Below are 14,715 nucleotides of genomic sequence, written 5' to 3' on the forward strand. Positions count from 1 at the left end.
TATTTGTCTGCAGTAAAAACGTGTCAAAAGGCATCAATATGTAAAATAACAACATGACCTTAACCCCAAAAAAGGGGCAGGGATCTGTCAGCAGCATTATTATGAAGTTTAACAAAAAAATGGATGGGATGTCGCTTAAGTAAGAGAGTAGTGACATCGGCCACATCAAAGCCAAAGTAGCACATTGTAAAATGAAATTATCTTGTCGGCAAAATGGCTTTAAAAAATGTTCGATACAGATAATCCTAAAAATGTTGAACATCGGTTCAGATAATCATCCAGGCCGATAATCGGCCGACCCCTACTTTCTCTCCACTAAAGCGAGTCACAATAGGAAACAAGAGAAGGGCAGCATAACGCAAACTGCAATTGTACACCACAGAATAAAACTGTACGATCACACATGTAACCTTGAGATATTATCATTGGTATAATCAACAGAATCTGTCTTAAATTGCATTGCAGTGCAGTGTACCGACTGCAGTGCTGACTACAAGGCGAGATTCACATCCCCCCCCCCAAGAAAATGTGTACTCCATCTTTCATAACAACCAAATTAACAGGATGTGTTTGCTCACCGAGCACCTGGAAAAATACGAAGAGTTAACGAACCCAAGGACGAAAAAAAAAACAACAATATATCAATCCCAACATTCCTCACAATGCCGCAGAGTGAAAACCAAAATAAACCGTCGCTCGCCGAAAGTAAAACATGACCTTCCTCCGATATTCATCAGCTGACATTTCTGAAACAGAAAAAAATGAGGATGTCAAGGATGACTCATGACTCATGACTCATGAAAAAAACATATTCTGCTGTCACAGCAGCGAGTGTCGTTTGAAAAAAAAAAAAAATCTGTATTCGGTACGATAATCAAGGACAGTTATTGGCCGCACAGTTGCACAGATGTCAACACAACACATCAGGAGGAAGAGACAGAAATCCTTGGATCGGTCATGAAAAGGAGGAAGGCAGGGGGAGAGGGACGGAGACGGAGGGAAGAGGAAGAGACGAGCGTGAGAGGGAGAGAGAGAACCAGGAGAGCAAGAGAGACACTTAGTGAGAAAGAGAAGGAAGAGAGAGGAGAGATACAGGCAAGAGGGAGGCAGACAAAAACTAGGTCAAGTCACATGACTGGGATCGACTGCAGGCGCGGATTAAATATCCTACAGCATGTGGTCATTTACACAACAAATGTAGATTTCATTTTTTATAAATTATTTCTCTTCCATGGGGGGGGGGGGGGGGGGGGGGGGGGTGAATGAGGCTTGGCACGGAGAGGATGATTCTACACTGTGTTCTCTCTGGTTTGGAGGCGAGGGAGCAGTTGTTTCTTTAGTGAGCACAAAAACAGAGCATTAAAAAGACTCGAGCGAGCCCGTTCCCTCCGAGACTGGAAACAAAGCCAGAGCCCGAGATAGCGTGGAAATGATCCTAGCAGGAGGGAGCGGCCGGTTCCAGTATGAGACAGCTCCATTGTGACGGGCTAATGGCCATAAAACACACACACACACACACACACACACACACACACACACACACACACACACACACACACACACACACACACACACACACACACACACACACACACACACACACACACACACACACACACACACACACACACACACACACACACACACACAGAGAGAAAATGCATGTGTGTGTCTGGGGGAGAAAGACAGAATCTGAGCCAATCGAAGTGATGTAATGCCACTTACGACCCGGACAGACACGTGGCTCCTTTCACCGATTATGGATCACGAGCGGCCCCGGGCAGCTCAAATGCATTTACGTCGCTTCGTTATTACGAGGCGAAGATAATAAACAAGGCAGCTGCTGCACTGGCGAAACAGATCTTTTTACAGATTTGTGCATTGAAGAAAAAAATGACGTACAGTACAGGCGACCTCACATGACACGCAGTACATGACCCTCGGCATGTGCTTACGTAAACCTGACTAACTTCAATGCACCGGCGGCTCAGCCGTGCGCCTGTATTTATATATCATCTGCATGTAATTATGAAGTCTAAGGAAAAGCCTCTTTTCTTCATAATGTATAATACTTCCAGGTTACAAATAAAATGCTGATGATAATCTGTTTTTTAACATTTAGTAGTATTTACATTACAACATCTTTGCCAACAGGTTAAAGTGATTCGACTTTCAGCTGTTTCAAGTTTCAACTAGTTATTATGACCACTTTGTCGAATTTTCCAAAACTTCTCCAGCTAAATTTACGAGGGTCGTCAAGTCAAAAGATTATTAAAAATATAAAACTGTAACCCGATTTTATTTGTATTTTTCCAACGGTCTGACATCGCTTATGTTTCCCGCAGCTCTGCACCTCGTCGTCGTCATCGTGTGTGTCCCGTCTCAGAATTTTATGAGAAGTTGTTTTTCCACCTCAAATGTAAACAATTACTTTTTATTGGAGACATTTATGAAATCCTCTGGTTAACCGTGAGATATTTATTTCAAAGTTGCACTGTGCGGACCTGGAGTGAGAGTGGAAAGCCCTACGGCACTTTTTTTTATCAAATAAGTACAGCGACGAGAAGCAGGTGAAGAGGTGAGGCGCCGTTCGAGGGGCACGGCAGCAGAGCTCCTTCCACGGAAATGTCAGCCGCATCGCCGCTCGTCTACCTGCGGACGCCCACGAGACGCGATGAGCCCGTGAAGCGCGAGGCCTGCGCCGAAAAATACTACATCTGCCTTCCAGGGGTAAAAAAAAATAACAATTACTGACCAAGAGAAGCAGACGGTCCGATCGGCTTAGAGCTGAGCAAGCGGTTTGCACCCCTTCGAAAGAAAAAAAAAGAGTGAGGTCCAAAACAGCAAAGTCAATTTGGATCAAGGGGACGGGGCAAAGTGGACGAGCCGGAGCCAAGGTCATTCTGCAGGGCTGCACACACAGATATGTCTGCATGCGCGATAACCCGAAGGCAGAGAGGAACGGGCTTCCCACGGCAGCTCAGTGTCAGAGGCTCGCGTGGCGCTACGCAGCCCGAAGGCACCGAGAGTCGCGTTTTTGGAGCAGGCGAGACGCGAACTGTCTAAGAACGCCGATATCAAAGATCCTCCTGTGCCCGTGTTCCTCCATTTTTTTTTTTTCTGAAAGGAAAGTGTGAAGATCTAGTAGACTAGAGCAATTAGTCAGTGAGCCAAAAGACAGAAACTTCATTTATCAAGAGAAGAAAATAAAAAAAATGTTTTAAATGTGAGAATCTGCCACTTTTCTGTTTTGTCCATCATGTAAATTGAACATCCTGCATTGTTTTTCACCAGGATTATTGTTTGCTCGCATCTGAAAGTTGGTGTGTTTCCTGCTGCGAGAGACAATGTGAAGAGAATCAAATCCAAACTACACACGTATTATGTGAAAAGCTGGATTTCTGAACAATTTACTTTGACTGATTTTTTTAGTTTCAAAAAAAAAAATCTGATTAAAAGAATGACCATCTGTTAGATGCCGGGCGCAATATAGACTTGTCAGCTCAGCCAGGCAGAAAGATGTAGGCCAACTGCAGAGCAACTCTGGGGAAGAAGAAGAAGAAGAAAGAAAAAAATCAGCTCAGTGTCCTCGTACAGAGAGAGAGAGACGAGTGATTAACTGAAAGAGCACGTTTTAAGACTGAGGAGAGTCGGACTCTTTCCAACAGCTACAATAGAATATTAATATTAATAACTGAAGCTGAGTATTTTCTTTCTACATAAATAACTCAGCCGATTTTTACGCATCTCCCGTTAATCGTTTAATTGATGAGTAACTGAGATGAGTAACTGACCACTAAATTCATAGCCACTATTTTTGATAATCGATCAATCGGTTCAAGTGGTTTTTTTATCAAAATTCTCAGATGTCAGCTTTTTAAGTGTGAATATTTTCTGGTTTCTTTGCTCCTCTTTGACAGTTAAACTAAATATCTTTGGTGTGTGGACAAAAACAAAACATCATCTTTGGGAAACACGGTCGACATTTCTCACCATTGTATGACATTTTTATGGACCAAACAACTGATCGATAATGAAAATAATCCTTAGTTGCAGCCCCTAATTAACGGCATAACATTCCTACGGATTTCTCTCTGGGTTTCCCCTCTGCGCCCACCACCCTTCGCTGCCCTCCCCCCAATCCCTCCCTTCTCTCTCTCCTTCTCTCCCCTCCCTCTCTTCCTCTGATCACTGCCCGGCTCCCTGCAGCTCTCAGGGGGTGCCCGGCATCAGTAAGCTCCATGAGAGAGGGGGGGGGGGGGGGGGCCTTGATGCGCCCTCTTTTGATCAGCGCAGTCGCCAACATTAGCATGTACCTCTGCACTCCCCCTGCTCCCCTCCGCTCCAGGGCTCCGCTCTATACCTGCCAGTCAGCGGCGCCGCCGACCCACAAGAGCCCCTCGCCCAGGTGAGGCGGAAGGCGCTCGTCTGAATCTTAAATCGCTAGCGAACGGCCGTCTCGCACTCGCCGCTTCCACGAGAGGAGAGAGAGGGAGAACCGCTCTTGTGATGTCCCGCGAGGGGACGGACATCTCTGATGTACGGCGAGGGTCCGCCCCCCCCCCCCCCCCCACCCGTAGCCGAGCGCAGAGACGTGGACTCTGAAGGTGTTGATTCAGTCCTCAAGCCTTTTCTGTCTCCCTCTTGGGACACCATACCTCAAAGGAAGCCTCGTGTACGCACTCTTTGTACGTTCCTTTTCAACAACAACAAACCAAAACATGCAGGGGGGGAAAAGATCTGTTTTTCAAATAATGCAAAGTTATTGGCCTGTTTGTGTTTTAAATCTTAATATACAGTGGCTCTTTAATGTCAGCGCCAGAGACGTCAGTGTTAGTTCGGGGGGTTGTTTTTCATGCTATGACATAAACTTTACTGACTATGGAAAATGGAGAATTATCCCCCGCCCCCTTCCCTCTGCTTTTATGAGGGGTTGTGTTCTGGCCCACGTCTGGCCTGGGTCTGGATCCAAAGGCGGGGGTGGGGGGGGCCCTTCTCACTTTGTGTGCCACTTAATTAGCCCCCGGCCCGTGCACAAAAGGGGCGGGGGGCTTGCCGGTCACATGGGCCCAATTTGGCCCCGCTATAAAGTCTGCGAGGGGTCGACGTTGGCGTTTGCTGCAGGACTATTTTAACGTGCCTGCCGCAACCGGGGCGAGAGGCTTTGAAGATGGAGCAGCACACAGGACGGGCAGAAAGAAGTAAGACGCGAAGAGAAGTGCACTGAAATGAAAGGAGGGGACCCTTAAATTCCAGGGAATTTTTCCAGATGTTGCACAAATATTCTGCTGAGGCAATCCAGATGTGCGAGCTCCTTGTTTATTCCCTCCTTCTGCCGCCGCTCGCTGCTCCAAAGACTTCTCTTTCTTCCCCTTTTCCTCTCTTTCTACACGCCCCCCCCCCCCCCCCCCCCCCCCCCCCCCGCCTTCGAGCAGCCCCACATCGGTGTTCCCTGATAGTGCCTGTTAAGCGAAGGGCTTTAATAGCCCCCAGGGCACCTTAGCATCCAACTTGGATCCTGTAATAAACATCCACTCTCTTTCTCTACTGCACACGGGTGTGTGTCAGACGGAGGGAGATTAGGTGCCTTGTTTTATCGCTCTTTGGATCAATTAACAATTAACTCCGTTACTAACAATAGCTGCACTGATGTGACGTGGTGTGTGTGTGTGTGTGTGTGTGTGTGTGTTGGGGGGAATCCATGCAATGAATGAGAAAAGGCCTAGATAAAAACATGCTTCCTGCTTACCACCACGCTGATCCGGTTTTGTTTTCTTCCTTTTCCATCCCACCCCTTCCCTCACCTCCGCACAAACACCGTCGCGTCTGCCGAGGCTGCTCCTCTCCCACGGAGCGTGACCCAGCCACAACCCCTGACCTTCCGTCTCCCAGACAGCACACACACACACACACACACACACACACAGACACAACCGACTCTGAGCTGCTCCGCTCCGCCGCTGCTCCGCGTACACACCAGTTTGTGAATCAGCGAATCAGCGCGTTTGTCGGTGGGGGGGGGCCTTACAGCCAGTTCGCAACATTCGCGTTGTAGCATCGGGGGGCCAGTCATGCACAGGTTGGCACACAAACCCGAGCAACAATTAGTTGATTCATCCTAACTACACAACGAAATCGACCTTCATTCTTCATCGTCTGTCACGCTGACTGTCTGCTGACACACTCGCTGTCCTTTCGTGGATGCGCTGCCTCTGCGTGCGCTGGATGCTTCCAGTTTCTTTGCCTCACATTTGCATATTCGACAGCGATTTGATTTTCTGTATTGTTGACGTGCCAAATCTAGCTTTGCCCAGGATTCGTTTTGAATATCAGATGGCAGAGAAGTGACACAGTGATCTCCTACACCAGGAGAGGAATGTGAAAACACCAGAGTGGAGGGGGACTTAAATAAAAATACAGAAACAACAGAGGAATTCATGCTTACGGTAACACACACACACACACACACACACACACACACACACACACACACACACACACACACACACACACACACACACACACACACACACACACACACACACACACACACACACACACACACACACACACACACACACACACACACACACACACACACACACACAGCGGTCCGCACAATCCTCGTTTAATAGCAGTGCCGTTCTTGCCAACAACTCAACACTCCGATCTGCCCCGTTTAATCTGCGGCCTTCTCCGGTTTCCCCACTCTCTCGAGCCCCAGAACAGAAGGAAGCATCCTTAAACTGTGACACTTGAACTTGTCGGAGCCGTTTTTGGTGCAGGCAAACTGTCAGCGCTTTGGTATGCGGAGCGCTGACGACAAAGACGCGGCCAGCGCCTGCACGCCTGCCTGCCTGCCTGTCTCCGTCTGTCTAGTAAAACCTGGTTGCTCAACTACTTTGTTCTCCTTGCACAGCACAAACAACCGGTTTACGAAGAAGGGTATAGCCTAGGTTATAACGTGAGGGAGCCAAGAGAAAATGTCATGGAGCAGTGATACAAAGCCTTCTACAGAACATAATCCACTTACGTGACACTGAGAACATTTTTCCAAGGTGGCACAACCTTTTTTTCTCAAGTCTATTAAGCGAGTTAATATATTTCTATAGCCAGTATCAAAGAGCGTTCACAAACTCAGTCACAACTTGATGCGTTTCCTTTCTTTCGTCCATTCATCTCGCTTTTAGTGGCGTTTGGTCCCTCGTGTGTCGCTGTTCAAACTTAACTAGATGACTTGTTGCAAGGGTACGAAGGAGGAGGAGGTGGAGGAGGAGGAGCCGTTCGGGCACCTTCGACCAAACGTCACTCGGCTACACGCGAGGAGAGTTAAACAATAAAGTTGTTCTATTCAAAATTGGTTCACTGCTACGGTATGTTCACCTTGTCAATATCAAGAGTTTGCGGTTTCCATTTGCTGGTGTTGTTTTTCCAGCTAGACGCCCCCCCCCCCCCCCCCCCCCCCCAATCTATCCTTAACACCCTTCCACCTTCCTGCCGCTGAGAACATTCCTAAAACCAGACGGCCACGGCAAGGTGTCTAACCGTAGGTGACAAAGCCCTCCAGACTTCTGCTCTGTCCTGTTCAGTCTGTCTGTCTGTATGCACATGCGTACAGGTGTGACCATGAGGCCACAGTCTGGGCGGATGTACAAATATGCTAGACCTGCAGGCGTCAACAAACAGTTAATCACTCTTTCTCTACCGCAGGCGGAGGAAAACAACGCACAGAGGAACCCTGTTATCTCGAGTATGATCCCGTTTCTCTGGTGGGTCCGTCTCGTGCATGGTAATTTGTGAGAGTTGCAGAATCGTGATGTGAAAGTTACAATTACGCAGTGGAACATACAGTATATGCTTTTTTTTTTATCCATTTCTGAGATGCCCTGTGTCAATCCTTTTGTGCATCTGCTAATATCCCTCTCCCTCATCGGTAATCCAGAAGGTTTTGGTATAGCTCATGTAACGGATCTTCTGTTGATCATAATTGCTGTCACAGGCCTGGTTTAAAGGGGCCCCTCTTGCCAAAGTTGAACCCGAATCCTTCTCGTCGCGAGCGTGACAAGGACACGAAAGTCGAGGAAAAACTTTTCCTATGCGCCTTGAGAGTTTGCCCGTGCAGGATCTGGAAAAAACTTTTGCTAGTCGATACCCGATTCAACAATAGCGTTGACTCTCCTCAATCCAAGCCCGACTCCGATGATAGGGGAAACTGAACGGGAACAAAGCTCCAAAATGAGGTAACCAAGAACTGTGAGAGCGACCTGCGAGAAACCACATAAGGATGGCTCACGGTGACATCCTGCTCATCACCGCAAACTTTATACAGATGAAAGATCTAATGATATTTCTGGACGGTGATTAACAGAATATATATAGAAATGTGGCGAATGAGACAACAAGGGACCTTAAACACATTCAGTGTCTGGTATCGTTGACACAATCTTTCCCTCAACTTCCCTTCGAACTGTGTCGCCAGCTACTGCTTACATCTCCACCCACCCGCCAGATGTCCCCGGGGCTTTTTCTGCCCATCTTCATGTCCACCTGCTCGCCAGTTTCTTATCTTCTATCACCTGTGCTTCCCTGTCCAATCACACGCCCGTTCTGCATTTCCCTCACCTGCCTCCTAGTACATACACCCAAGGGTACCAATGGCCTGTTGCTGTGCTGTTGATACATCCTATTGTAGCCTGGCGAGCAATATTCACAAACGTTTTCCGACTTCAAATCGACCCGACTTTCCGAAACACACCGACGTTCGGACGTTTTCCTGGACTTTGACAGAGGGGGGCGATATGCAGGGGCTGGTGAGTGAGCCAATTTGAAAGTACAGCAGCCTATTTTACGGCCTCATCCTCACACTTTGTGATTTCTTTCTCGTCTTGCCCTTGCCTTGCAAACTTAAAATAAAGTGAAAAGCTTAAGGAAAAACCTTCTAAAAATGCACTTTGTTGTGGGAACATTGCGACCCACGATAACGTCAGGTTCTCCTGGCTGAGACCGTGAAATGCCACAGTTGTGGGGGGTTTTATCGGCTAATGGGTGCATTTTTAAGCAACACATATTGCTGTTACGGCGGCAGGTTGCTGTAAAAAATGAGTAGAGAGGAAAAAACATTACGTTAGAGAACTGAGTCACTGGCTATTTTAAGTTACTTGTGTTTTGTGCCCATGGGCCACCGTCCCTTATTCTCTGTCTTGGTCTAATTTAAATTACTGGCTGTTCCCTGTGTAAGTTAATTTTCGAGGTATGGGATCCTTTGTGTGTGTGTGTGTGTGTGTGTGTGTGTGTGTGTGTGTGTGTGTGTGTCTGTGTGTGTGTGTGTTCGGAGCAGCGGATCTCATTCTCTCTGAGGAGGAAATAACTACATTTCAATTTCGGAGTTTGGGATTGTCCGCAAAATTGGCAGCATGAGTCTGGGGCTCAGGGAGGTCGGATCTCTCTTTCATGCCAATGCAAACCTGGACTCGACTCGAAGGATGGGAAGAAAAAATGGGCAATATCCTCCTCAGCCAACTTGGGTTTACCTTAGTGTATCATGTGGTACTGTACTTCAAATCCTCTTTCTTCAACAAATATGAAAACACTCAAGATTGACTTAACATTTACAGTGATTGAATTCATCTGTCTTTTCCTTTACCCTGCTGATATCGTTCCAAACCAATTTCTTTTAAGCTCAAAGAAGCCAATTACGTTTGACTCTAACATGCGTTCCTTGTGGCTAGAAATCAGTCGCTGCAAAAACATGAATTATTGCAGCTACTTCATCAGAGTCAAGATATGCATTTATTGGCGTGCAGATGCAAATGCACATAACCTTTGCCCTTTGCTCTCAATACTGCTGTCATACATGCACACACAGTCTTACAGTACATGCACACATAGAATATAATAGGCCAGCAGTTTGTGGCAGCCCCACCGCGCCCCTGGCATCTGGCAGGTTGACAGAAAGTTAGTGGTGGCCCGGATGGGGCGTGGGGCACTCTGGCCTGGGACACCTCATTTCAAAATGTGCACATTCAGAAAGAAACTGCGATAGAGAGCGGCAAGAGACGGGCCTCAATTGTCTTTGTTCTGTTTCTGCTGCAGCGGAGGGTGTTTTGCATGAGTGTGTGTGTATGAAAATGAAAACAGGGAGGGTTTTGTGTGCACACCTGAATACACAGTTTTAATAAAAACAACTTCTCAGCTGGAGTCCATAACTTAATTCTTTGTCTTTCTCTGGAGGAGCGCAGCAACATCAAACGCACCCGGTCCCGCTTTTGATCATGTAACACGCTGATGATATCGCAAACCAGTGTATTATTACGACTATTTGAGGCAACGGTTCCACTGTATAAGTCGGATCTATCATCCGCGTGCAGAAAGATAAAAATTCTACTCACTCCTGCCACATTGTTCTACATGACTAGTTTAAGTTAAATAAATCCACTCAAATCTGTGGTTCTCATTGGGGCCAATTATAATTATAATGGTGGGGGGAGAAAATGTGGGCATAAGGAAATATAATGACATGAAGGAGCATAACATATCTGGGATTCACTCGATTCGTCATCCCTCTCCGGCGAATATCCATCAAAGCCTGTGCGCTTCATAACTTAATTACAAAACACATCACGACTGCCAAACAGCCGAGATATTTTCATTACCGCAATCACAGAAGAAGAGTCGACAGTTGTTTTTATTATTGAAAACATGGCAGTCGGAGGATTGCGGGAGGAGCGGAGAGGGTCATTAAGTTTTCCGACAGCTATGGACCCTTTTCTTTGTGTGAGTGTGTGTGTGTGTGTGTGTGTGTGTGTGTGAGTGTGAGTGTGTGGTTTCTTGGCAGCGTTTTAATTTCACAACACACATACGTTCTGCTTTCTCTCCCATCTCTCCCTCCTCTCTCTCAGTCTCCGCCCGTCTGGTTCTAGAGCACCCGAGAGGAGAGTTCTGGCTGGTATAGCAGGGGCAAACTGACCTTCCTCTCAGTGCGAATTATTAGTGTGATCTGGTCAAATCCCCACAGAGACTTAGGTTTCCACTTCAAAAGAGTGGGCTGTACGTACGCTGAATACCAGCCAGCCCAAAGAAGAAGAAAAAAAGACATTCAGGACCTGCGATAAAAACCTCGAAAAACGAACGGTGCCCAGGATGATTCCAGTGAAATCGTGAGCGTTCACGGCAACATCATCCAAACTGTGAATGTAAATGACACACGCCGATTTAAAATCATCTCGCGAGCAAAACAAGTGCCAATCATCCTCCGGTTCTAGGTGGAGATTTACTGTCGTCCTCTGTTTGGAATCATTGTAAAATGAACTTTTTGGGTGTTTTTTGGACGATGGGATGGGATTTTTATAAAAGCAAAGTGAGTGAAGACGTCACCTTGACGCTCTGGGAAACTTTTCAAGGTCATTTTTCACTATTTTATTGACTGCTCTGACTGATCCTTATGATCCATATTTCCATATTTTTTTTCACAGACTGTTTCAATGTTCGAGATGGAGGCATAACAAATGCTAGAAATATAAAGGGGGGGGGGGGGGGGGGGGGGGGGGTTGGCGCTACTGTCTTTAACCACTTTAAACAACAGAACTAAATGCCAAAGGCAAATTCCTGGAATGATGGAGCATATGGGGGAGCAAAGGTCAAGGTTTGAGGTGCAGGGTTCAGCGCGGGGCGTTATCAATGAAGACCTCCTGCGAGCTGGGGAAGCTTCTTACGCAATTATTTAACAAGGGCTTGAGGGGGTCGCCCCGTGATTCGCGAAATCGGAAAAAAATGAACGCTCGCTGTGCTTTTTACGATTCCGTACTATGTTTAGAACATAAACATAAAGTATGTGGGCTGCAGAGAGGAGCAAGACAGGCTGAAATAATATGCACACGTCTCATCTGTGGCCATCGCAGCTTCTTCTTAGTCATGAAGTGTAATTAATGCTTTGTGATGATCAGCAGAGATATGAGAACACTGGCCTACACTTCGTGGCAGCTTACTGTAATTAAAAAAAGAAACACACACATTTGATGTGTTCATACTTGCAGCATCAATCTTTTTTTCGATTGGTTTGCGTGTTGGCAGGGGTGAAGGGGGTGGGCACATGGGAGGCAAGCACATTTTTTCTTTGATTTCCTCGAGTTAAAGGCCTCGTGGGTGAGATAGGGGAGAGGGAAGAAAAGAGAAAGGAGAGAAAGGAGAGAGAGAGAGAGAGAGAGAGAGAGAGAGAGCTGTCACTTTAAGCCATTAAGTCTCGCTATAAAACTCCTCCAATAAAAATGACAGCTGCAGCCCCTTTCCTCAAAAGGGGGACCAAAGGCATCGCATCAGGAACACAAAACTGGACGGCCGTAAAAGACAAACTTGGCCAAATGCTTTGGCAGCACAGTTCCACCACACACACTCACACACACACTAACACACACACACACCCCTCCCGGCCGGCACCCTCCCTGTATTACCTTTGTTCCAGAGTTACTGCCAGAAAAGGAATGTAGCCCTCAGTCTTTCACACACACGCACACGCACGCGCACGCACACGCACACACACACACACACACACACACACACACACACACACACCTCACTTTCTCATCAAAGACTATGAACTTCATTGATTTTGGGAGGGGGGTCTGTGTGTGTGTGTGTGTGTGTGTGTGTGTGTGTGTGTGTGTGTGTGTGTGTGTGTGTGTGTGTGTGTGTGTGTGTGTGTGTGTGTGTGTGTGTGTGTGTGTGTGTGTGTGTGCGTGTATGATGGAGGTACCTTATGGTCCCCCACACAGAAAGAACAGAAGAATTTAGGTCTACTGGATTCAGGGAAAATAACCCGCACACACACGCACAAACCTCTGTTCAACAGGATTTAATTAATCATGATTATTCCAAAGAGAGCTTCTTTGTTTCACGGAGAGCTCTATAAATCATCGAGACTACCACTCACTTAGAACGAAAAACTGTCATCAATCTCTTGAAAACTTATTTAACATATGGACCTTTTGAGTTTAAGTGATCAAATCGGTCTCTGCGCTCTTCAGAAACTGGACAACGAAACTGTTTCTGTCCTTCAGATCCCGGACGAGGAGAAACCCGACACGTGCAACATTCAACTGGTGAAACTTCGGCGATAGGTGCCGACGTATCGGCCGCAAAACTAAAACTGTTTTCCACCTCAGCACTGTTCACACCGTCTCCTCTCCTTTCCGCAGTCAAACACAGTTTGTCAGACTTTCATAATCAGCCCTGTGCTCCGACAAAAAAAGGAACACGTCCTCCTCTCAATGTCGTCCCCTTCGGTCTCCATACAGCTTCATGGACACAGACACAAGACAAGGGATCGGGGAAACACATGAGTGTACAGTGCTGAGTGTGCAGCGGCCAGAGGGAGGGGAGGGAGGGGTGTCGTCACCACAGCCAACAACCACCCCGATCTATAACTGTAAAAATGTACACGCTGTCATTTCAAACAGTCGCGTGGCAGAATTCCCTAATGCGGCCGGACACATAATTACACTTAGAGTACGCGGCTAATCGATACGTTCAAGGACTTGTCGACGATAGCGTCGTCCTTGAAGTGGCCAATTAACAAATCTGCGCTTCTTTTGATGGAGCGAGTTTGAATATATACATATATAAATGGCGATGATTTGAGGCCCTGACAGATTAGGGACTATATAGGCGACTATATAGGCTGCTGATGCGGCAGCATGTGGTTTGTTTTTGGAGGAGGAAGAGACGAGATCCAGCACCGATGGAGGGGGATGAAGGAAGAAGAAAAAAAAGAAAGTGTTCATCCTCACTTAAACAATTACAGCTTTACACCGAGCAGATAAGACTCCTTCTGCCCGTGTGTGTGTGTGTGTGTGTGTGTGTGTGTGTGTGTGTGTGTGTGTGTGTGTGTGTGTGTGTGCGCGCGCGCTGACAGGCGTCTGTATGAGCTACTCTGGTGCACATTTTAGCCAGAGTGAAACTTGAATCACTTTCAGCATGGACACACAATACGGTTGCACCTGTAATAACAGCCTGTCAGTGAGTGTGTGTGTGTGTGTGTGTGTGTGTGTGTGTGTGTGTGTGTAACGCTGGCAGTTCAGCGTATTTCTGGGAAGCCACATAAAGGCGTTTGTGGCGACAGTGTCAGCGAGCGGAGGCTCTGTAACAGGAGTTAACCCTCGCCGGCGTCTCAGAAGTGTCCCCCGCAAATCTCCTCGAAGCGTACAGGCAGCTGATGAAACGTGTCGAGGTGTAACATGACCCCCCCCCCACACACAACCCCCCATGAAAGAGCAGCCAGACACAATAACTAGGCTCGCCTATACACGGTCCCCATGTGCTGCGTCTCTCTCTCTCTCTGCTGCAAGGGGGACAAGGGTCTGCGCTGTTCACGTTGACAAAACTAATGGCGTGCAGGTTCGGCATTAATGATTTACAGTGTGTGTGTGTGCGCGCGTGTGTGTGCGCGAGTGTGTGTTTAAACTCGAAATTATTTTTTTTAGATTAGATTAATGGTTTATAAACAGGCCTGTACATAAACCAAATTATTTACCCTTTTCTGGTCATCCAAACATGGCTCGTGCTAGTCTACGTTTGTTAAAGTTATGATGGTTATGCTGTTTATCAATGCACTCTTTTTCCTTAAGGCTTTACTTTCTGGAGAAGAAGGGGGGGGGGGGGGGGGGTGAAAGTTGCCACTCATGCCTCTATAGAACAAAAACAGAGAGTCTCATCCCCGGCAGC

The 14,715-nt window shown here is 47.1% G+C and overlaps 1 protein-coding gene across 11 annotated transcripts in view; it reads right to left on the reverse strand.

The window, feature by feature from the left end:
• The window catches only part of rxraa (retinoid X receptor, alpha a), a 111,175-nt gene that overhangs the window by 75,450 nt on the left and 21,010 nt on the right, over positions 1–14,715 (reverse strand). Inside the window, exon 1 of one of the 11 annotated variants that reach the window (XM_035608978.2) lies at positions 579–680. The exons of the other annotated variants lie outside the window; for them this stretch is intronic. The gene's annotated coding sequence lies outside the window, so the exon portion shown is untranslated. Of the gene's footprint in view, positions 1–578; positions 681–14,715 lie in introns of those variants that run through there. 11 annotated transcript variants of the gene reach the window in all.

This window comes from Scophthalmus maximus, chromosome 20 (assembly GCF_022379125.1).
Source record: "Scophthalmus maximus strain ysfricsl-2021 chromosome 20, ASM2237912v1, whole genome shotgun sequence".
Taxonomy (NCBI): Eukaryota; Metazoa; Chordata; class Actinopteri; order Pleuronectiformes; family Scophthalmidae; genus Scophthalmus; species Scophthalmus maximus.